At 43.6% G+C, this 23,602-nt stretch overlaps 1 pseudogene; it reads right to left on the bottom strand.

Moving 5' to 3' along the window:
* Positions 1-525: 525 nt before the first annotated feature.
* Positions 526-23,602, bottom strand: part of LOC149524579 (uncharacterized) — an 85,250-nt pseudogene continuing 62,173 nt past the window's right edge.

Here is a 23,602-nt window from a genome sequence, read left to right as displayed (position 1 = left end):
AAGTTTCAAAGCCGAGCCAGTCTGTAACAGGAAAAACTTAAAAAACAACCAATAGTCTATTAGCACCTTAAAGACTAAATAGTTAAAAGAGGCTGATGAGAATCATTAGTTTGCACAGGAAAGGAAGAGTACTAACACCAGATCACAGACATCAAGAACACAGAACACAGACATCAAGAACCATTGGCGCCTTCATTGTTTGATTGGTTGATAATGTGCGAGCCATCCGATATCGCGATTTAGACCATTTGCATGAGTTAAACTTGTGAACGAAGTGGAGTTCCAATCCTTCTCTGTGTATTTGGCTTGTGGAATTGGCCTGAATCAAAACTGCAACTTGGAGATCCATTAATGAGTGTCCAGGGAGGCTAAAGTGTTCCCCAGCAGGTTTTTGTGTTGCCTTTGTGGATATCTGATTTGTGTCCATTAATTCTTTCCCATAGGGACTGTCTAGTTTGTCCACTATATATTGCAGTGGGGCATTGCTGGCATTTGATGGCATAGATCACATTACTGGATGTGCAGTTAAATTACCCTGATTTGGTGGCTGATGTGGTTGGGTCCAGTGATGTAATCACTTGTATAGATGTGTGGGCAGAGTTGGCACCAGGGTTGATTGCAGGAGTTGGTTCCTGGATGCGTATGATGTAACTGTGTAGAGTGGTTACGAGAAAGGATTTGTTTCAGATTACAGGGTTGTCTGTAAGTGAGAATAGGCCTTTCCCCCAATGCCTCTGAGAGTGAGGGGTCATTTTCCAAGATAGGTTGTAGATTGTGGATAATGCGTTGGAGGGGTTTACGTTGTGGACTGTAGGTGATGACAAGTGGAATTCTGTTGTTTTCTCTTTTGGGTCTGTTTTGAAGTAGTTCATGTCTGGGTACATTTTTGACTCTGGCAATCTGTTTTTTCACTTCACCAGGTGGGTATTCAGTTTTAGGAATGCTCTATATAGATCCCGTAGGTGTTTGTGTCTGTCTGTGGGACTGGAGCAAATCTGGTTGTATTTTAGGGCTTGGCTATATACAATTTATTGAGAAATTTGTCTGGGATGGAAGCTAGAGGCATGAAGGCAAGTGTAGCGGTCGGTAGGTTTCTGATATAGGGTGGTGGAAATTTGTCCACCATTTAATTGTACTGTAGTGTCAAGGAAGTGGATTTCTCTTGTGGATTGATCCAGGCTGAGGTTGATGGTGGGGTGGAAGTTGTTGAAATCCTTGTGAAATTCTTCAAGGGTATCTTTTCTGTGGGTCCCTATGATGAAGATGTCATCGATGTAGCGTAAGTCGAGTAAAGGTGTTAGGGGGCGAGACCTGAGGAAATGCTATTGAAGGTCAGCCATAAAGATGTTGGCATATTGTGGTGCCATGTGGGTGCCCATGGCTGTGCTGCTGACTTGAAGATTCCAATTATCTCCAAATCAGAAGTAGTTGTGGGTGAGGACAAAGTCGCAGAGCTCTGTAATCAGGTTTGTAGTGCTGTCTTCAGGGATGGTGTTTCTGATGGCCTGTAATCCGTCTTCATGTGGAATGCTGCTGTAAAGAGCTTCTATGTCCATAGTGGCCCGGATGGTATTTTCAGTTAGATTACTGATGTTTTGTAGTTTCCTCAGGAAGTCAGTGGTGTCGTGGAGATAGTAGGAGTGCTAGTAGCAGAGGGTCTGAAGAGGGAGTCAATATAGCCAGATAATCCTGTTGTAAGTGTGCCAATGCTTGAGATGATGGGTCGTCCGGGATTTCCAAACTTCTGTATCTTGGGTAGCAAATAGAAAACTCCTGATTGGGGATTGAGGGAAGTGAAAAAAAGATGATCATCCAGTCTGAAAAGATGCAAGAGGGCAAAAACTAAACAATTTTACTATTTAATAATAATGGCATGATTGATAGTTGACATTATTTTAATATGGCAAATAGGTTTATAGTTTGCATTTTTCTGGACATATCCCCTAATTCTGATTAATTGAATAAACAAACTACACCGAGCCCCTCAAAAGGACAAATTCACAACTCTATGGACTCCATAGAGTCCATATTTGTCACTAAACAAATATAAAAATTACAGCCAACTACCACCAGTTCTTTTTAATTTCCAGTGTGGTCACTCAGTGATACTTAAGCACTGCAAATGCTCCCTTTTGGAGTCAGATTGCTTCTTTATTAATTCCATTCATAAATATACCCTGGGTGTCCAGAGCAGCATTTGAAACCCTGATAATCAAAAGCTTATTGTTTGTTTGAGGATCTTGAAAAGGAATTTGAAGTAAATGCCAAGGGAGAATAGAATAAAGATGGAGTTTTTCCTGCTAAACCAGCAGGAAGCCATCTAAAGTATAATGTTATGCACAACTTGTAGCTTGAGGGACAGGGGTTTGGAGGTGTGTGTGCCCAAGTGACTCTGTGTGCGTGCAATTATAGTAGTAAAGTCACTGTTCCATGCATAATTAATTTGGCACTTCACAGATGGTAGATTCCCTGTACAGCATTAACAGTCTTATTATGGTTGAGGTGCATGTTTGATGTTTTGAAGACTTGTAGCTTTAGCTCAGATTAGTATTTAACTCAATAGAACACAATATTGAAAAGCCAATCCCCAACTTGTACAACATAGAGGAGAAGAGTAGCTCTGGCAACTTGAGCAAGGCAGGATTTTATTTGTGTGTACAGGCAGTCCCCGGGTTACATGAATCCAACATACATCTGATCCCTACTTACAAACGAGGTGAGGCAACCCCGCACTAGCCGCTTCCCCCCAGCATACCAGGGAGACACAAAGCTAGCGCCCCCCCCCCCCCAGCAGACCAGGGAGACGCGAAGCTAGCGCCCCCTTCCCCCGCCAGCAGACCAGGGAGACGCGGAGTGGCTTTTCTCAGCAGACACCTCAGCTTGAGAATAAAGGTGTGGGAGAATAAAACTGAGCTCTGGAGAAATGTTTGGCTAGAGTTTCCCCTACAATATGTACCAGTTCCGACTTACATACAAATTCAACTTAAGAACAAACCTACAGTCCCTATCTTGTACGTAACCTGGGCACTGCCTGTATATGTATGTGTGTGCGCACTTGTGCATAGAGCAGTAAACAGAGGGTCAGACCTGCAGCTGGTATAATATCACCATGGCTCCATTGACTTCAGTGGTATCTGTTTGCTTCAGCTGGAGAGCGCACATCTATTACACACTTCTTAAAGGAAATGCGTTTCTGCTTTTGGACTGGTGTTGCTTTCCTTTAAAGCATATATACCTGCACTCCTGTGAAAGGATTAAAGATAAATAGAGGCTGCAATGCCATAGTATAATGAATATGGCATATATTGACTGTATATTATTTGAACTGTAGCCTAGTGTAAAAATGATCACACTGTTTGGCAAAGAGAATAGATACCAAATGATGTCTGTTTGCTCTAATTTAAAGCATTGTTGCATTTCCAACTAGAAAAGGGATGAACTGTTGTTGGCATAAGCTTCTCTCTGCTACAGAGCTATCCTGCTATAAAGTCAGTGTACTGCCACTGTGACTCTTAAATTCACCATATCTCTGTATTACACATACATTCTTGGCTCAGCACACTTCTTAACTGGCCCTCACTTTCAAGGATAGCCTAAATGTACCCCCAGTGCCTCTGCATGCAAACGCAAAGATCAATCCTGCAGCCCACTTAAAAGGCCTGATTTTGTAGCCTCTTATTTAAATGTGCTAATTCAATGGGATTCCAGCAAAACTCTCCTTAATATCAAAAGGAGTGAGTAAGGACTGGAAGATTTGGCCACTCGTGTTTTTATAATGTTGCTATTAAGAATTATTTCTACTAAAATGCTGACTGATGAAAATACAGCAGGAAATGTTTATGATACAAGAATCAGACACAATTTTAAGTTTCCTTCTCTTTATGTTGTGTCCCATATTTTGGCTCTCTCGTCTCTCACATGTGAATGTTAGCAGGTTAATAGATACTGGGCTGAATGCAGATGTGGAATACATTGTGGTGCATTGTATATTAGGGTATGTCTACACTACAAAGTTAGTTCGAACTAACTTTCATAGGCGCTACACTAGTGCTCCGTTAGTTTGAATTTAAATCGAACTAGCGGAGCGCTTAGTTCGAACTAGGAAAACCTCATTTTACGAGGATTAAGCCTAGTTCGAACTAGCTAGTTCAAATTAAGGGCTGTGTAGCCCCTTAATTCGAACTAGTGGGAGGCTAGCCCTCCCCAGGTTTCCCTGGTGGCCACTCTGGCCAACACCAGGGAAACTCTTCTGCCCCCCTCCCGGCCCCGGACCCCTTAAAGGGGCACGGGCTGGCTACGGTGCCCGTGCCAGGTGCAAGCTTGCCAGCACCCAGCCAGCAGACCCTGCACCTGGCACGGATCGAGCCACCCACCCGATGCCCCCCAGCCCTCCCACTCTTCCCGGGACCAAGCTGGCGGCTCCCGGGAGCTTGCCCGGGACTGCAAGAGGCGGGCACCCGCCTGGGCTAGTGTAGACATCGTGGACCTCGTCCACGATCTCCGCACTAGGCACAGGAAAGTGGCCGTCTAGGGCAGGAGAGATGCCAGCCTGGCCACCCAGGAGCAGGTGTGCATGAGAATCAAGGGGGTCCAGTGAGACCCCCCCGACCCTGAGCCCTGAGCTTACAATGGCCGTCCTGGGTCAGACCAAAGGTCCATCTAGCCCAGTAGCCTGTCTGCCGACAGTGGCCAACCCTAGGGACCCTGGAGGGGATGGACCGAAGACAGTGACCAAGCCATTTGTCTCATGCCATCCCTCTCCAGCCTTCCACAAACCTTGGGCAGGGACACCACTCCTACCCCCTGGCTAATACCACTCCATGGACCCAGCCTCCATAACTTGATCTCACTTCCCTTTAAACTCTGTTCTAGTTCTAGCCTTCACAGCCTCCTGCAGCAAGGAGTTCCACAGGTTGACTATTTGCTTTGTGAAGAACAACTTTCTGTTACTAGTTTGAAGCCTGCTACCCATTCCTTTCCTTTGGTGTCTTCTAGTCCTTCTTTATGGGAACTAATGAAGAACTTTTCTGTATGCACCCTCTCCACCCCACTCATGCTTTTATAGACCTCTATCCTGTCCCCCCTCCGTCTCCTCTTTTCTAAGCTGAAAAGTCCCAGTCTGTTTAGCCTCTCTTCATATGGGACCTGTTCCCAACCCCTGATCATTTTAGTTGCCCTCCCCTCTCCCAGCCTCTCTCTTCCCCTCTCCCACCTCCTTTTCCCAGTCTCCCCCAGTTTTGTTCAATAAAGACAGATTCCATTTTGGAAGACACGTTATTTTTATTTTGTACATCAAGAAAAGGGGCTAGGGAAGGGTAAGTGGAAGGAGGTGAGGGAGGAATGGGGCACGAGCCCCCGATGGGGAGGACTGGGCTGGCTCTGCGAGCTTCTGGAGGTGGAAGCTCTCCTGCAGCCCCCCAATTGCCCCCTCTCCCCAGATGGCAGCCTGCGGCAAGTGCAGCCGGGCTGATGGCCGAGTGGTGTGATGTGCCCAGTGTGGGTAGTCCGGGCAATGCAAGCCAGGACTGCTTTGCAAGCGGGGCACCCCTGAGAACTGTCTGTCCGGGGTGGGGGTCGGGACCCTTTAAGCACAGCCCTTGGCTAGCCTGAGACAGCAGCTCCACGCTCTAAGTTCTTCTCTGATGCCCTGCTGGCACTGCTTCCGGCCATCCTTAAGCCCGGTTCAGGGTCCACTTAATGTGGACATGCTAGTTCGAATTAGCAAAACGCTAATTCGAACTAGTTTTTTAGTCTGGATCTGTTAGTTCGAATTAGTTTAGTTCGAATTAACGTTGTAGTGTAGACATACCCTTACACACTGCTAAATGGGTGCAACTTGCACAGTAAGGGTGTGTCTAGACTACATGCCTCTGTCGTCAGAGGCATATAGATTAGACACTTAGGCAAAGGCAAATGAAGCCACGATTTAAATGATCGCGGCTTCATTTAAATTTACATGGCTGCCGCGTTGAGCCAACAAACAGCTGATCAGCTGTTTGTCCGCTTAGCGCGCTATTCTGGACGCTCCCCTGTCGACATCAAAGCCCTTTGTCGGCAGCCCCGTTATTCCTCGTGGGATGAGGTTTACCGAGGCATACAGATAGTTCGGAATGGCTTGCTAGTTCGAACTATCTAGCCCGTGCTGCGTGTAGCCGCGCGGCACGGGGTTCGAACAAGCCGGCATTTAAAAATGGCGCCAGCCGGCTTATGCAAATGAAGCCCGGGAAATTCAAATCTCGGGCTTCATTTGCACGTTCGGTATGCATACATTACCCTGCTAGTTCGAACTAGCGGGGTAGTGTAGACATACCCCATGCCTCTGACAACAGAGGCATGTAGTCTAGACACACCCTAAGTGGCTGATTGTTCACCACCTTAAACCTCATGTAGCTATTTCCATGACAACCCAAGGCACTTGGGGGAAGCTGTTCTTGATTTGATTTTAACAAATAGGGAGGAACCGGTTGAAAATTTGAAAGTGGAAGGCAGCTTGGGTGAAAGGGATTGTTAAATTATAGAGTTCGTGATTCTAAGGAATGGTAGAAGGGAGACCAGCAAAATAGAGACAATGGATTTCAGGAGGGCAGATTTTAGTAAACTCAGAGAGCTTGTAGGTAAGGTCCCATGGAATGTAAGGAAGCAAGACTAAGAGGAAAGACAACTGAAGAAAGTTGGCAGTTTTCTATAGTTTAACTATTCCACTGCAGAGGTGTAATGGACAGGAGAAGTGCTGACCAGAACCCAGTGACTAAGGGGTTAACTCATGTAGCTAGCAAAGGTGACTAAGGAGTTAACTCATATAGCCAGGAGGCCAGTAGAACCAATTGATATAGAGTGTTGAAATTTGAATTGGATATAGGTTCCCTGCCATCTTTCTTTGTGTGGGAGAGAGAGACCAGGAATTGAGAGAGACAGAATGATTTAAACTCAGGCAGGACTACCATGTCTCCAAACAATTTCAGGCATGGGAGTGGACTGAACAAAGAGAAAATTAGAAGTAAGTAAAAAGGGAAAAGTGAATCCAGTCACATTCAGGGTAATTTTTCTTTATTTTGTGGTTTGGTCTCAACTGCTCTGTGTGATTCTATGCCTTCCCTCCCCAATTACATCTAAACATTATTCCTAGAGATTTTCTTTGTTTTTTAATTTATTTTCCCTTGTTGCTCCGTGACACCTAGCAAACAAGTATGCTTTAGCAAGTTTATTTTTTGTTTTGTAATAAAAATCACTTTTTTCGAGGTGATGATTTGATTCTTGTGTCCTGGAAGGTCTGTGTGTGTGTATCTGCATGACTTTGACTGAGGGGTCAGCTACCAACGACTGCAGCTTGTTTTTCTCTTTTCTTTTTTAAAGCTCTTTTAGGGCAAAACTGCCAACTTTCTTCAGTTGTCTTTTTTTTATCCCTAAAAACCACGAGTGAACATTTGAAATCATCCCCAGCAGCATCCCCAAGCTCTTTTAGGGCAAAAGAGCTTGGGGACGCTGCTGGGGATGATTTCAAAGGTTCACTCCTGGTTTTTAGGGATAAAAAGCACTTGCTGATGGCAGCAATACTCCAAAATCTGTGTATTATGATTCTGGGGAGAAGTTTTTTGTAACCACAGTCTGTAGAGGCAAGGTTTTGAAGCTCTCTTGCGGGCACTCACCTTCTGCACTTGGCGTGGCGGAGTGGGGAACAGCCCTAACAGGAGCAAAGATAGAATGATCCAGGAGGCCACCTTGGATCAACCTGGAGATCTTACATGATCTAAAAATCAAAAAGCAGTCATATAAAAAGTGGAAGCTATGTCAAATTACAAAGGATGAATATAAGCAAATAATACAGGTATGTAGGGGCATGATTAGAAAGGCAAAGGCACAAAACAAGCTAAACCTAGCTGGAGATATAAAGGGTAACAAGAAGACAGTCTACAAATATATTAGAAGCAAAAGGAAGACCAAGGACAGAATAGTCTCATTGCTCAGTGAAGAGGGAGAAACAATACCAGGAAACTTGGAAATGGTGGAGGTGCTTAATGACTTCTTTGTTTTGGTTTTCATCAAGAAGTTTTATGGTGACCGGATGCCTTACATAGTGAATGCTAGTGGGAAGGGGATAGATTTAGAAGTTAAAATAGAAAAGAACATCTTAAAATGTCTTAGAAAAGTTAGATGTCTCCAAGTCACCAGAGCCTGATGAAATGCAACCTAGAATACTCAAGGAGCTGATAGAGGAGGTATCTGAGTCTTTAGCTATCATCTTTGAAAAATCATGAAAGTCAGGAGAGATTCCAGAAGACTGGAAAAGGGCAAATATAGTGCCCATCTATAAAAAGGGAAATAAGAACAACCCAAGAAACTACAGACCAGTCAGTTTAACTTCTGTAACAGGGAAGATAATAGCGTAAGTAATTAAGGACTCCATCTGCAAACATCTGGAAGATACGTCTACACTTGCTCCCTAGTTCGAACTAGGGATGCAAATGTAGGCGACCGAAATTGCTAATGAAGCAGGGATTTAAATATCCCACCCTTCATTAGCATGATCTTGCCGGCGCATTACTCCGCTCAACAGCTGTTTCAAAAGTGAAAGTGCACGCCAGGACGTGTTAGTTCGAACCAAACCCCTTGGTTCGAACTAACATTACTCCTGAGGAGTAACCAAGGGTTTGGTTCGAACTAATGCATCCTGGCGTGAACTTTCACTTTTGAAACAGGTGTTGAGCGGAGTAACGCACCGGTGAGATATTTAAATCCCTGCTTCATTAGCAATTTCGGTCGCCTATTTTTACATCCCTAGTTCGAACTAGGGAGCAAATGTAGACATACCCGAGGATAATAAGATGATGGGAAACAACCAGCATGGATCTGTAAAGAACAAATCATGTCAAACCAGTCTGATAGCTTCCTTTGATAAGACACCAAGCCTTGTGGATCAGAGAGAAGTGGTGGATGTGGTATACCTAGATTTTAGTAAGGCATTTGTCATGGTTTTGCATGACCTTCTTATCAATAAACTAGGGAAATACCACCTAGATGGAGCTACAATAAGGTGGGTGCATAACTAGCTGGATAACCATTCTCAAGAGTAGCTATTCACAGTCATGCTGGAAAGGCATAAAAAGTGGGGTCCACAGGGGTCTGTTTTGAGAGTGGTTATGTTCAATATCTTCATTAATGATTTAGATGATGGCATAAAGTGTATCCTTATTAAGTTTGGAGATGATACCAAGCTGGGAGGGGTTACAAGTGCTTTGAAGGATAAGGTCAAAATTCCAAGTGATCTGAACAAACTAGAGAAATGGTCTGAGAAAAATAGGATGAAGTTTAGTAAGGGCATATTCAAAGTATTCCACTTAGGAAGGAACAATCAGTTTCATGTATATAAAATGGGAAGTGATTATCTAGGAAGGAGTACTCCAGAAATGGATCTAGGGGTTATAGTGGACCTCAGTTGGAGTATTGTGTCCAGTTCTGGGCACTACATTTCAAGAAAGATGTGGAGAAATTTTAGAAGGTCCAGAGAAGAGCAACAAGAATTATTAAAGGTCTAGAGAACATGACCTATGAGGCAAGACTGAAAGAATTGGGCCTTTTAGTTTAGAAAATAAAAGACTGAGAGGGGCCATTATAGCAGTTTTCAAGTATCTAAAAGGGTGTTACAAGGAGGAGGGAAAAAAATTGTTCTCCTTGGCCTCTGATGATAGGACAAGAAGCAATGGGCTTAAACTGCAGCAAGGGAGGTTTAGGTTGGACATTAGGAAAATCTTCCTAACTGTCAGAGTGGTTAAACACTGGAATGAATTTCTTCGGGAGGCTGTGGAATCTCCATCTCTGGAGATACTTAAGAGCAGGTTAGATAGACATCTATCTGGGATGGTCTAAACCAGTGTTTTTGAAAGTGCTCCACAGAACCACTGGCCCATGCCGCTTCCCATGGCGCTTCTTGGCTGCAAAGAGCAAAACAGAGCCAGTGGGAGCTGCGATGCTCCGTGGCTGCAGCGCCAGTAAATAAACAAACTGGGATGGCCAGTTAATGTGTTTCTCAAAGTGGTTTCCCAGAGCACTTTCAGAAACACTGGTCTAGATGATACTGGGTCCTACCATGAGGGCAGGGGACTGGACTCGATGACCTCTCGAGGTCTCTTCCAGTACTAGTGTTCCATAATTCTAAGACAGTAAAAAATCCCAGATGAGGAGCTCTGGGAAATGCTGAGAATTGGAAATAAGAGTACCAATTAGATAAACAATTACATTTTGACCTCAAGGAGGAAGCAAAATTGGCTGAGTAATGCTCGATCTCTCCCAGGGCTCCCATGCATGGGTCTTTGCAACTTCAAGCTCCTCTTATGGACAGTGTTATCAAATGTCGCCAATGTGGTGCCCTGACATGTCTTTCTCTGCTGAATTTTGATAACCTTGCAGGAGGAATACCAGGTAGTTTGATTTAGGGCTTTAATTCAAAATACCAGGTCCCTGCCGCGTGTAGACGCGGGCAGTTAGTCCGGACTTGTAAATTTCAAAAATGGCGACCGGCCAGGAAAATGCAAATCAAGTGCGGGATATTTAAATCCCGGGCTTGATTTGCAACTTCGAAAGCCTACATTAGCCTCCCTATTTCGAAATAGGGGGCTAGTGTAGAGATACCCAATCTTCTCTTTTCTAAACTAAACAAGCCCAATTCTTTCAGTCTTCCTTCAAAGACCTTTAATCATCCTTGTTGCTCTTCTCTGGACCTTCTCCAATTTCTCCACATCTTTCCTGAAATGTGGTGCCTGGAACTGGACACAATACTCCAACTGAGGCCTAATCAGCACAGAGTAGAGCGGAAGAATGACTTCTCGTGTCTTGCTCACAACACTCCTGTTAATGCATCCCAGAATCATGTTTGCTTTTTTTGCAACAGCATCACACTGTTGACTCAAATTTAGCTGGTGGTCCACTATGACAAATGTATTGCCTTTGTTGCAATATGCTCCTTCATACGTGCCAGGGCTGAGTTTCATTCCTGCTTCTTTTCCTTTTCAGAATATACAGATTGTCCCTGATGGTCAGACTTTCCTGTAAAGGACCCAAATCTGTTGCCCTTGCATCCATGTCAATGGGACTGCTTTCCCAGCAAGATTCTACTGTTTTCTCCTTGAAAACTTTTCCACACTGTCATAATCCTGCATTCACATGGATCCCCAATGAAACCAAGCTGTCTCTATGAGGGTGCAGGGGTCCACCTTCATAGAGCAACTTTCAGGATCAGAGCTTAAATTCAACCTAGTCCAGGTGAGAAGTGATGAGTTGCAACTGTTTACAAACACATGAATTGTTTTTTATCATATGCAACCTGTTGTTTAAAAACAGTTTCAGTATTTCCCCAGGACCCGAAGACAAACATTTGAGGATATGTGGTTATTTGTGAGGCCAAGAAAGTTACAGCATTTCCTTTTGATGTTGCATCAGATAGAATTTTCTCATGGCTTATGAGTTTATAAAATAAAGAATGGGGAAAGGCAGTAAATCATTCAGGATCAGACAAGGAAACTTTTTTTTTAAAAGCCCTACAAAACAATAGATATTTAAGGAGAAAGTGTTCCAGCTCCTTCTGACAAAGACCCTCCAGAGGATTACAATGCAGTCAATGTTGCTTTAATTAAATTTAATGCTGTGTGAAATGCACTCCGAGAAACTTTGATGAATGACTGGGGCAATTCACACAGCACACTAAAGGGCATCCAGTCCTTGCAGGGGTGTCAAGCCACGATGAATTGGTTAGTACAGGCATGTTTATAGACTGCCTAAGGAACCTTGTATCTGTGTGGTAATGTCAGAGATAATGTTATGATTCGCTGGACCTTGGGGGGCTTTGATGACACGGTTAATGAGATGTCCCAAGGAGTGTCCCAGCAGGTTACTCTCAGACCTCCCACATCAAACGAAGCAGCTTTGCTTCTTCAGAGCCTGCCGTCCTCCAAATCCCTCAGCTGAGCTTTTCTTTCCATAGGCTACTTTTTTTGTGTGTCCTTAGTCAACATTAACTTTGTCTGGCAGCTGCAATGCAAAAAGTTAGTTTTTAATTTGGTTTCTCTTTGACCTGCCTATACAATGGCTTTCTAGAATTTTACAGAAAGGGGGGAGGGGAGGAGGATAAAGCAAAGGAGGAAAATAAGGAAACAAAAACTTTTTAAAAAGCTGAGGAATGTTTCCTTCACACTGACTTTGGTTGCAAAGCAATGAGCTGTGATAGTGGGACTGGATCTTTTATCTGCTTCATGCAAAGAAGTGAAGAAGAAGAAAAACCTGATGGATTAATTGATAAATACAATTGTTGTTGTTGTTGAAGTTTGTTCTAAAGGGTTGATTATAGGGCCATACTAAAGGTTGAACTTCTCTTTGTAGGACAAAAAACTCACTATAGGTTTTGGTTAAAAGTGAGGTTAAATGGCAAGTAAACATTCTTACAATAATACATCTATCTGTAAAATTCCCAGGGCAGGAAATGGACTTGAGGAATTACATCATTAAAGGGGGATGGACATCAAAGTGAACACAAGACCATCTCAAATGACCCCTCTCAAATATAAAAACTGTATTTTTTTGGTATCTTTGAAGTTTTGCAAAAACATTTTGGGCTGATAATGGTTCACAGATTTGACAGATCTATGAATGGCATCAGCCATAAGAAACACTCTCATTTGGACAGTATAACAACCAATTAAGGCAAGAAGTCATATACTCGTCTAGACAGAGATACAATATTTAAGAAAAATTAAGATGAACACCTTTGTATCTACAATATTGCAACTGTGCCCAGGAACATTTTGACACAGACCACAGAAGGGTGCAGTGATCTGTATTCTGATGTGCAATGGTTTATGGGCTTTATATATTGCTTTTGATTGATTATTTTATCATTGTTGCGTAGCAATATGAATATCTACTTCACAGACAATAGCCAAGACACTAAGGCTGTGTCTACACTGGGCCACTTATTCTGGAAAATCAGCTGCTTTTCCGGAATAAGCTGCGAGCTGTCTATACTGGCCCTTGAATTTCCGGAAAAGCAATGACGCTCTACTGTACAAAATCAGCCACTATTCCGGAAAAACTATTCTGCTCCCGCTCAGGCATAAGTCCTTATTCCGGAACACTGTTCCAGAAAAGGGCAGTGTAGACAGCCCAGTAGTCTTTTCCAGAAAAAAGCCCCGATCGCGAAAATGGCTTTTTTCCGGAAAAGCGCGTCTACATTGGCCACAGATGCTTTTCCGGAAAAAGGGCTTTTCCGGAAATGCAGCCTTGCCAATGTAGACGCTCCCTTTCCGGAAAAACTGAAAACGGAATAGTATTCCGTTTTAAGCAGTTCCGGAAATTCATGCCAGTGTAGACACAGCCTAATATAAAAGTGGGCCTGATTCTTGTTTAGAGAAAGGTCACATGGTGTTGCTAAGACAGTGGAAAGGGGCCTTCGAGTGGGCATAATTTATATTTATAATCTCTTAAAGGCCTTTACATTGCTAGAGCACTGTAAAGTATCTTTGGTGGAATGCAAATTAGGGCCAGAATCTGAGGGTCTGATCCTCAGACAGATCTGATCCAAAGCCCACTGAAATCAGTGGAAATTTTCCCACTGACTCTAATGAGTTATAGATCAAGTTCCTGGTGTAAACCAACATAGCCCTATTGAAAGTAATGTAAATAGGCTGATTTATTTCAGTAAAGTGTATTAAGGTGGCATGCAGTTGTAGATATGTCAGTCACATGATATTAGAGAGACAAGGTGGATGAGGATCTTTTATTGGATCAGACTTCCAATAAAATACAGTATCTCTCCCCCCCTTGTCTCTGTATTAAGTCAGTACAGCTTTCCATGGATCTTTATTTCAATTTTTCACTGAAATTGAGTTTTGAAAAATCATGAAATATAAAGCTTGACATTTATATTTCAATATGGTTTCAGCCTCATTGCCCATTCAACATATGGATGTGAATGTTGTGGTATCTACATGGAACACACCTAGGAGTGTGTCAAAGAGGTGTGGGGAGTCACTCGGCCCTGCACCCCAAACCGCAGCCAGATGTGACTCTCAGCCAGCAAGTAGGAACAGAAGGTTTATTGGTTCACAGGGACACTGCATAGAACAGACTTCTTGTTAGCACAAGAACCAGGAGCAGTCAGTCAATTCAACTTGGGGACATGGGGCCCTGGGCCCTGTTCACCCTATCCTGCACCAAGCCCCCCGAAAAAACCCACACTCTCAGCAATCTGTCCCCGTCTCTGGCAGCCCCGCCTTCCTCTTTGACTAGCACAAGGTTTCTCCTGGTCACATCCCTTCCCATGCTCAGGTTACAGGGATCATTGTCTACTTGATGGGCTGCATTATCTCTCAGTGAGTCACCTGCAATTCCCATCCCCATCTAGATAGTAAAGCAGTACCCAGGGAAACAGAGAAACTGAGGCACACATGGGACTACTACAGGAAAGTGGAAATCACGTACAAGAAAGCAAACAGAGTGAACACTTCGTCACAGAGTGATACATAAACAAGAGATTTAGAAACAGCAACAAAACAGGAAACAGAAAATACCAACGGACAAACTGATTTGGATTATATGCTCATGAAAGAGAGCGAGGGGGAGTCAGACTATACCATTCCTTTTATATCTCTGCATATGTTACCTGGAACTTTGTCTGGGCTTTCAGAAGTAAGAGGTGTGACAGGGTCAGGCCAGAGGGATTCAAGAGAGTAATGGAAGGGAGATACATTAGCCTTAGATTGAGTAAATCTCTGTTCCCAGGGCAAACTGTCAAGGGCTAGTCCAGAACCAGTGAGAACTTGCCAGAATCAATCAGGGCAGATAAGCACCTGGAGCTAATTAAGTGGGCTTACAAAGCCAAATGAGCCAAGGCTGGTTAGAACACCATGAGCCAATTAAAGAACCCATTGAGACTGGTTATAAAAAGAGCTGCTCTACAGTTCGTGCCCAAGGAGTTGAGAGGCTCAAGCAATAATGAATAGTAGGAGGAAGTGCCTGAGAGAAGGCAGGTGCTGGGGAAGGTGTGAGAAAGTAGCCCAGGGGTTTTGTAGCTGTCTCTCAACTGATGTTAAAGATTTTTATAGGGAGCTGCTATTACAGGGTCCTGGGCTGGAACCCAGAGTAGAGAGTTAGCCTGGGTCCTCCTGATCTCCACTTGGGGAAAAGACTGAAGTCTACCCAGTGCTGTATCATTTGGGGATCCACCAAAACTGTGGAGTTTGCTTTCCCTTTATAGCTTATACTGGCTAGGAATAAGAGTAGCTCAACAAACAGCCAGCTGATGCCCTAGGTGTGGTGCTTAAAATGAGGGCTGCTGTGAGCTTCTCAGGCAGAAATCCTGCTGGAAGCTCAGGATCCCCCAAGTTTGAGTAGGAACTTGGTCACAGAAGGCACAGCATACCTTCTTACTCCCTTGAGCAACTGGATTGGGAAAGAGCAAGGAAGTCTAAGTAGGAAGTGGGTAATAGGGTGATACCTTGAATCCAGACCCCTATTTATTGTGCTGCAAAGCTGAGCCTGTGTAGGGATGGTAGGGTATTCCTGCTCCACAAGAGCAATAGGGAAAACCATGTGATTCAGGTGTCTCCAAATCATTAGGGCTCCTGAGGAGTATTCCCTGGGGTAGTGCATCTTGCATATCTCAATCTCTAAGTCACTCGCTGTCTGTGCAACAACTGCAGTGCAGCTATGCAAATCCTACCACAGGAACCTTGTTCTTTGCACTACAGCTTGTTATATAATGTCACACATGTAGATTTTGATGTTAATTTTCTAGGGGAGGGGGTTGTGTGACTTGCTTTACTGGTTCAGTTTTTTGTTAATTTTGTTCTTAATATTTACAAAAATAAACAAGAAAACGAATGCTTGTGTGAGCAACAGGGAATGGATATGTTTGGAAAGCATTGATGTCCTGTCTGTAGAAGTGCACTCAGCTTTAGCTGTACAATTAATACAAATGCTCCTCAAGGATTGCATAATTAATTGACAATTGACACTCTGTTTAAACCAGCTGCACCAGTACTTCCTTCAATTCAGCAAAGGGCCTGAACAGGCAACTCCAGCCAGCTAGAATGGGGAGGGGGAGCAAATAAAGTGTTGTGTAACCTCTCCCTACCAGGAGGAGAATGGACTAGTTGGTTCCTACTATCCATTATTTTTGTATCTCTGTAGTCGAAACCAAGCAGAAACATTTAAAGTTAAATGGCATTTATTTAATATGTTACTCACTGCTGGCCAATATTGTTATAATGAAGTTGAAACGAGATCACAGAGGAAGCAAATGCCAGATTTGGTTTGTCTTGCAGGAAAAAAACAACAGAAGAGCAGGCTGGAGTGTTTTCCAAGAATCTAATCTATTTTTAAATAGGTGTCTCTCTAAATTGTAACACCCACAACAATCTCTGCTATCGTTAATGGGCTGCCAGTTCTTCCATTTAAATGACTGGTTTCCGAATTAGAAGTTAAAGACATCATGTCATTGTCACTGAGTCAGTGGCAGTAAATCTAGCAAAGGACCCTAACATCATTGGGAGCAACAATGTCTGTCAGTTTCAAACAAAATAGCAAGGTCAGCAAAGAGTCAAAAAAATGGCTTATGGTGTGATGGTCTCATCAACATGGCCAAATGTGTGAAGCAAGCCTATAATAAAAGACTTGCTTTATGGTGGACTTTTGGCAATAATAAACATATTAATAAACATATCTTATTTCTTATGTAGTAGAAGCACCTGTTACTTGAAGTCTTCAAAAATAGACCTGTACAGTATTATTTAAAAAATTAAATGTAGACTCAAGGAGCTGTAACTTCTTAACACGCTTGAGGACTACACGAATAGCTCATTGATGCAAAACATGCTCTGTCTATTGCTCTGTTACAAATCCAGTGGATTGTTTAGACTGAAATCCTGATACAAGAGTGTGATTATCCTCTGACTCGGCCTCACAAGCATTTAATATACAGCGCTTCTAGTGACTTCAGTGGGAGTACCACATACTGAGGTCTAGCAGAATTTGGATCTAGGTCTTTAAATGTTTGGGAAAGACCAATGCTGTAAGCAGAACTCCATCACGTTGACAAGGTGCAATTCAATTTTTAACATATAAAGAGGCATTTTCTTTCTTTAGACTTTATTTTCATGGTATAAAATTGCTCAATCTTGAGGTATTGCCTGGTACAAATGATTGGTTAGTTTAAGGGCCATCATCTTCACCTTGATTCCTAGACTCTTCCAGCCAGAGTCTAGTGTATAGAAAAGAGGAGGCATGTTAAGGGCATTGCAGGATGGGTAGAGGAAAGGTCAGAGCAGAGTAAAGCTCCACTGTTATTTAATATTTGTATTCCTACAGGATCCAGTCATAGATCAGGAATGCATTGTACTAGGTGTTGCTGAAACACAGGACAAAAAGACAGCAGTTGCCCATTTACAATTTAGGTATGTGCAATGATCTTGAGTAAGTGGAGACTGCCCCTGTGTGGCCCCAAATGGTCTGGGATTGAGAGGCCCTGAATCAAGCAGCCACAACTAGTCCACCTTCCACTAATTCAAAGTAGTAAATCATGGCTAGACTATCTTCAGCACTTATGCGGCAAAAACTCCATATAGTGATCTTTCCCTTAAACAGATTTACCTTAAATTATTTTTATCACTACCTCAAGCAGCCACCTCTTGATGCTGATAATCTTGCCAGTTATTGTCCTGTCTTCAGTCTCCCTTTTTTAAGGGGAACGTCCCTGATAAAGTTGTGGCCATGCAATTATGGCAAAACTGGCTGGCCTCACACTAACTTGACTACTCTTGCCTGTCTGGAATGCTCTGCTCTCCTTTGATTAATGACCTTCCCTGGCAATGGGCAAAGGTTAAACGGCCGCACCAGTTTTATTAGCTCTGTCAGGTGCCTCGATCCTGTTGGCTACTGTATTGCTGGCGATCTTGGTAGTTAAAAATGGAGCTGCTTTCAAGAGGCACCACTCATTTTATTCGTAAAGCAACCAGAGATAGAAATGGATAATTGCATCCCAACACCAACTGTGCTGTCGTGGGGCTTGACAGAGGCCTGTTTTTGTTGGATGTGAATGTGTGATTGTTAAGGGAGATCCTAGAGCGGTGCCTAGTGGGGGGATATCTCTTTAAGAGTCCTACAGGGGTGGGAGAGGTAGAAGTGAGTAGTGTCTGGGACACTGATGCTAGGCAGATTTAGCACTCCACCCCCACGAGCTTCTGGAATTGGGTGTGGTAGTTTGGGGTCTGCTCCAATAGATTCTGTCTCTGTTGCTGAGGTCAGGCTCCATGATCAAGCAGGCAGGGTAGCTGCTTTTCTAAGGCCATGTGGCCTGGGTGAGCTGGGAGAAGCTGAGCTAGGAGCAGGAAGCAGGCTGCCGTCCCTCACTCTGAAGCACTTTGCAGCAGGTAGTGAGGATGTTAACCCTCTGCCAGCGAACACGGGCAATGTTAGTTACAGCAAGGGGAACTGGGAAGGAAAATAACTTCTCCTGGGTTTGTTGTCTGCTTGGAATGTTGTTTGCTTTTAGTCGAACTGTTCTAGTTACTGTCTCAGCCAGTGATATTCTTCAGCTACTCTTTAAATGTAGCAGTGGGAAAGAGTCATTTCTATTTCGCTGGTCTCAGTTTTCGTATGATCTTGTAACAGGGTTTTCTTTAAGTTTGTATACTTGTGAGCAAGGCTCCCTGCCAGCTGCACACCTGCACAGGTACATAACCCTTTTCTGAACCCCGCACAGAGGTTCAGAGCTCCCCCCAAAGGCAGGGAGCTCAGCTGAGCTGGGGGGGGGGGGCACTCACCCTCTCAGAGGAGCAGAAGCAGCAGCTGCTGCTGCTGCCTACATATAAATGGAGAAGCTGGCTGTAGCCAGAACTTCAGGGCTGGGCAAAAGATGATTGGCAGGCCAGATCCAGTGATGAGAACCTCAGCCGTCTCCCTGCCTGCCCCGCACCTGCTGGGCACTCAGGAAAGCCAGATTCAGGGTCACATATGTTTTTCTGAATAGGAATGTTAAAATGCGGTTAATTGACTAGTCAACTAGTCGATAGAATTTTCATCGATTAGTCGATAGGCACGTCCACATTCCTCCTTTGAAATGTACAAGAGCCCCAGCTGGGCGGAAGCACCACTTCAAAGGGGCTTTGCAATGGGGAGCTGGGGATCAGCTGGGCACTCCAGCTGATCCCCGGATCCGCTTGCACTTCTGCCCCTTTGAAGCGCCGGAGCAGCACTTCAAAGGGGGAGTGCAGCATTATTGCCTGCGATTAATAGGTTAAAAAAATTAACGCATTAATCCTGTCCTGGGTTAATCGCAGGCGTTAACGCAGGTCAATTGACAGCCCATATTTTTTAAAATCCTGTGTCACTAATTAGTACATGGTAAACCATATTGCATGAAGGCCAGATCTTTGCTATCTGGTAGAGTTCTCACTCTTACGAGTCAGAAGCAGCAAGTACTAGGTGTGATTATAGCTGTTTCGTAGGGTATAACCTTATTTGCAAAATCTTTGAAACATGCATCTGTTAGAAGGGATGATGACACACTTACTCCAAGGTTTCAGAGGGGTAGCCGTGTTAATCTATAACTAAAAAAACTTAAACAATGGCCCTGTAGAACCTTAGACTAACAAATATATAAATAGTATCATGAACTTTCAGGTTCAAATAGAAGAGTTAGCATGGCATCCTAATGAGGAGTTCCTGACATTCCCCGCCTCTGTCCAGGATGGTCCGAATCTATTGATTTTTTTCAGGTCTTATTGTGAAGCAGATTTATTTTCCTATGATGTAATTTATGGTAAATTTGTTAAATGGGTAAGATGAGGAAAGTCTTGATTTTTTTTTTTTTTTTTTTTTTTTTTTTTTGCTGGGTGGAGGTCAGCTGTGGTCACAGAACTTTCTTGAATTTTGTGTGCATTTTATAAACAGATTGATAAAAGATCCTAGAGCTACGACAGAAACAGCAATAAAAAATAAGACATACATTAAGTTCAGGATAAATCATTGTACAGAATCAGTTAATGTTAACAAGTGAGAAAATATGAGGATGGTTCCAGGGGAACTTTATAATAGCACATCATCTCCTTTTACTTGTTTTAAAAGAAATCTACAGAAATGGAAACTAAATGAAATCCATTAAGTCTCTGTAATACCAAATATCATCTCCCACCATTGGATGATTTTACTACCATATGGATTGCAATGTCTGGACCTAGTGTGGTAGGCTGAAACTGAAGTTCCAGCTTTCATTTGGACTTTCTTTCCTTTGGCAGGTTGTAATCAGACCTTTAATACTGTTTTAACATAGGTTTTTCTGTATTCAATTTTCTTACATGGGTTAAATTAATTTCAGAGCTATGATCTAATGGCAGTAATTGCCTCAGAAGTGTGTACAGTATAGGATATGTTTATTTTAGTTTCAGCCAAGGCAAATGATTGGCTTCACTTGGCTTCACTTCAGGGATCAGTTGTGTTAGGGGAGCCAAAAACAACAGCTACCTTTGCAATCTGGCAAGCAGGTCCAAAATACCTTACACGAATATTTGATTTAATGATATGAAGGGCAGTGAGAGTAACAGAGCAAAGCTCTTTGTGTCCTGCTTTTCTAGTGGGTGGCTGGAGTGGAAATCCCTCTGTAGCTCTTCATTGTGGTGTGAACCATCCTTGTCATATAATGACTGCTATTCCCTAATTTCAAATGGCAATTTATTCTCTAGGTTCTAAGAGTTTCTGAGGTACTTTTCAAGTAGATCATAGCTAATTCTGACAACAGGAAAGAAGAAAAATAATTGAATAATTTAATTTATTACTCCAAAGTGTGTGTGTGTGTGTGTGTGTGTGTGTGTGTGTGTGTGTGTGTGTGTGTGTGTGTGTGTGTGTGTATCTATCTATCTAGTGCATCTGTGTGTCTGCAACTCCATTTGTTCAAGTACTCCTCCTAACTGTAAGTGCTAGGACCACCAAATTTGCTTGCAGCTTCTTCCTACCCTAACTTAAACCAAGATCAGGGTTTGGATGTGCCTGGAAAATGGGAAGTGCCAGGAAAGGTACTGTGTTCCATAACATGGAAAGGGATGGCAGAGAGAAGAGGAATGTGAAAGGGAGGGGCAGAGGGAAGGGATGCAATACTGAGAGTGGCCTCTGGGGGCAGCTGCAGCACCAAGAGAGTGGCCAGCAGGGTTAGGGCTCTGCCATCTTGCCTGCCAGCACACTGAAAAGGAGCCCCCCCCCCCCCCCCCCCCCCCCCCCGCTGTAAACCTATAGCCTGACCCCCTGTGGAAAGGCTGCAGGGGAGCTCTGAAGGAGGAGGCACTCCCCAGAGCCTTGCCCCCCAGTCAATTTGCAGTCTGCAGAGTGTGCTGGAGTGGGGGGGACTATTGGAGAGGGACAGCCCCCCCCCCCCCCCCCGACAACTTGCCAGGGGAGTGAATCACTGTCTCACCCCTGAATTCTCACTCCAGCTTTAATTTTCCTTTGTTTTTGGAAAAATACAGTCATTGAAATCTCTCTCTCTCTCTCTCTCTCTCTCTCTCTCTCACTCACACACACACTCACTCACACACACACACACACACACACACACACACACACTGTGTGTGTGTGTGTGTGTGTAAAAATAAATGTAACTACAGTATTTCAAACATAACTCTGCCTTCTATGCTATTAATGTCAGTTGTTTGTGGAAGGGAAGGTCTGTGTAGAGGCTGACATATTTATGGGTTTCAGCAGACAGTTGGTTGACAGAGGATGGGAACTTGTTTAGGATACCTTTCCTTCATATTTGGCTTCAGAGATTTCTTTAAAATATCAAACTAAGTGCCAGACTTCATGCAGTTTCTGTAAGGTCATGAAAGCATGCGAGGCAAGCAAGAAATGTCTCCTCCCCGTATTCTCCTCATATGGTCTCTGTGCTATATATAGGGCAGGTCTGCCTGTTATGTTCATGGCATACACCCGGGGAAGTTAGATAAAAACACAGATTCTCTTCCGGTAAGGTTGCAATGCAACACTATTTTATTTCTTAGAATTGAGAATAATACACCAAGGGTGTGTCTAGACTATATGCCTTTTCTCGAAAAAGGAATGTAAATTAGACACTTTGAAATTGCAAGTGAAGCCAGGATTTAAATTTCCTGTGCTTCATTTGCATAATGGCGGCTGCGGTTTTTTCAACACGGGGCTTTTCGATAGAAAAAAGGCAGTTTAGATGGGGATCTTTCGAAAATAAAACCCTTTTTCGAAAGATCCTGTACTCCTCAAAAAATGAAAATAAAGGGGTTTGATTTTCGAAAGATCCCCATCTAAACTGCCATTTTTCTATCGAAAAGCCCCGTGTCGAAAAAAACTGGCCGCCATTATGCAAATGAAGCATGGGAAATTTAAATCCTGGCTTCACTTGCAATTTTGAAGTGTCTAATTTACATCCCTTTTCTCGAAAAAGGGAACCACCCCAAGACAAAAGAGAGAGACAAAACAGACTGCTCCTTAAAAGAGAGGCACAACTCACTTCACTAGGTTCTCTGTCTGCAAGCTGACTCTTCATTCCATGCTTTCCTACATAGTGGCCTAGTTTGCAAGCAGACCAGGAAAGCCCTTACAAATTAAAGTGACGGTGTGATGAAGTGGGCCGGGTCTAGTCACAGCTGAAGGCGTCCACTCAGGGCGAATTGCTTAAACTCGGGACTCCTTAGAGCCCCAGACTGGAGACCTTCCCAAACAGGCCACAAACCAGTCACACTGAGCACTCCAGCTGCCTATCTGGCTGGCCTGAAGCCTCACTATCAAAACCCCTCTGATATCCCAGCTCCCTTTGTGCTGCAATCACCCCTGGGCCTAACACACAGGTGAAGGGTTATAGAACCCAATCCCACTTACCCTGAATGAGTTCTTCCCATCCCAAGAAACCAGCCACAGTTCCCAGTCAATTTACACTCTGGATCTTACCCACAAGATCACGCTGGGCCAATCCTTTAGAATCTACAATCTAAGGCTACGTCTACATTGGCGCGATCTTGTGCCAAAGCTACCGCTTTTGCGCAAAAACATGCTGCCTGTCTACACTGGCAAGGAGTTCTTGTGCAAGAACACTGACATTCTAATGTGTGAAATCAGTGCTTCTTGCGCAAGAACAATGATGCTCCCACTCAGGAATAAGCCCTCTTGTGCAACTATTCTTGCGCAAGAGGCCAGTGTAGATAGGCAACATGAATTTCTTGCGAGAGCCCGATGGTTAAAATGGTCATCGGAGCTTTCTTGCGCAAGAGAGCGTCTACACTGGCACGGATGCTCTTGCGCAAAATCACATCTCTTGAGCAAAGGCACATGCCAGTGTAGACGCTCTCTTGCGCAAATACTTTAATGCAAGAACTCTTGCGTTAAAGAGTATTTGTGCAAGATCATGCCAATGTAGACGTAGCCCAAAGGTTTATTACTAAAAGAAAGAAAAGCATGAGAGTAAGGTTAAGGAGAATACATTACATGCATCGAATCACCCAGTTCTTGATACAGATTCTTAGCAGAGATGTTATAATCTGCTATTTTAAAAGTCTCTGGTGTACATCCTATGTCAGGATGGGTTCATGGTTCTTTACGGCTC

The sequence above is a fragment of the Pelodiscus sinensis genome, chromosome 4 (assembly GCF_052426305.1).
Source record: "Pelodiscus sinensis isolate ZL-2025 chromosome 4, ASM5242630v1, whole genome shotgun sequence".
NCBI lineage: Eukaryota > Metazoa > Chordata > Testudines > Trionychidae > Pelodiscus > Pelodiscus sinensis.
The sequence above is the reverse complement of the archived record's forward strand: the minus strand, read 5'-3'. Positions and strand labels throughout refer to the sequence as shown.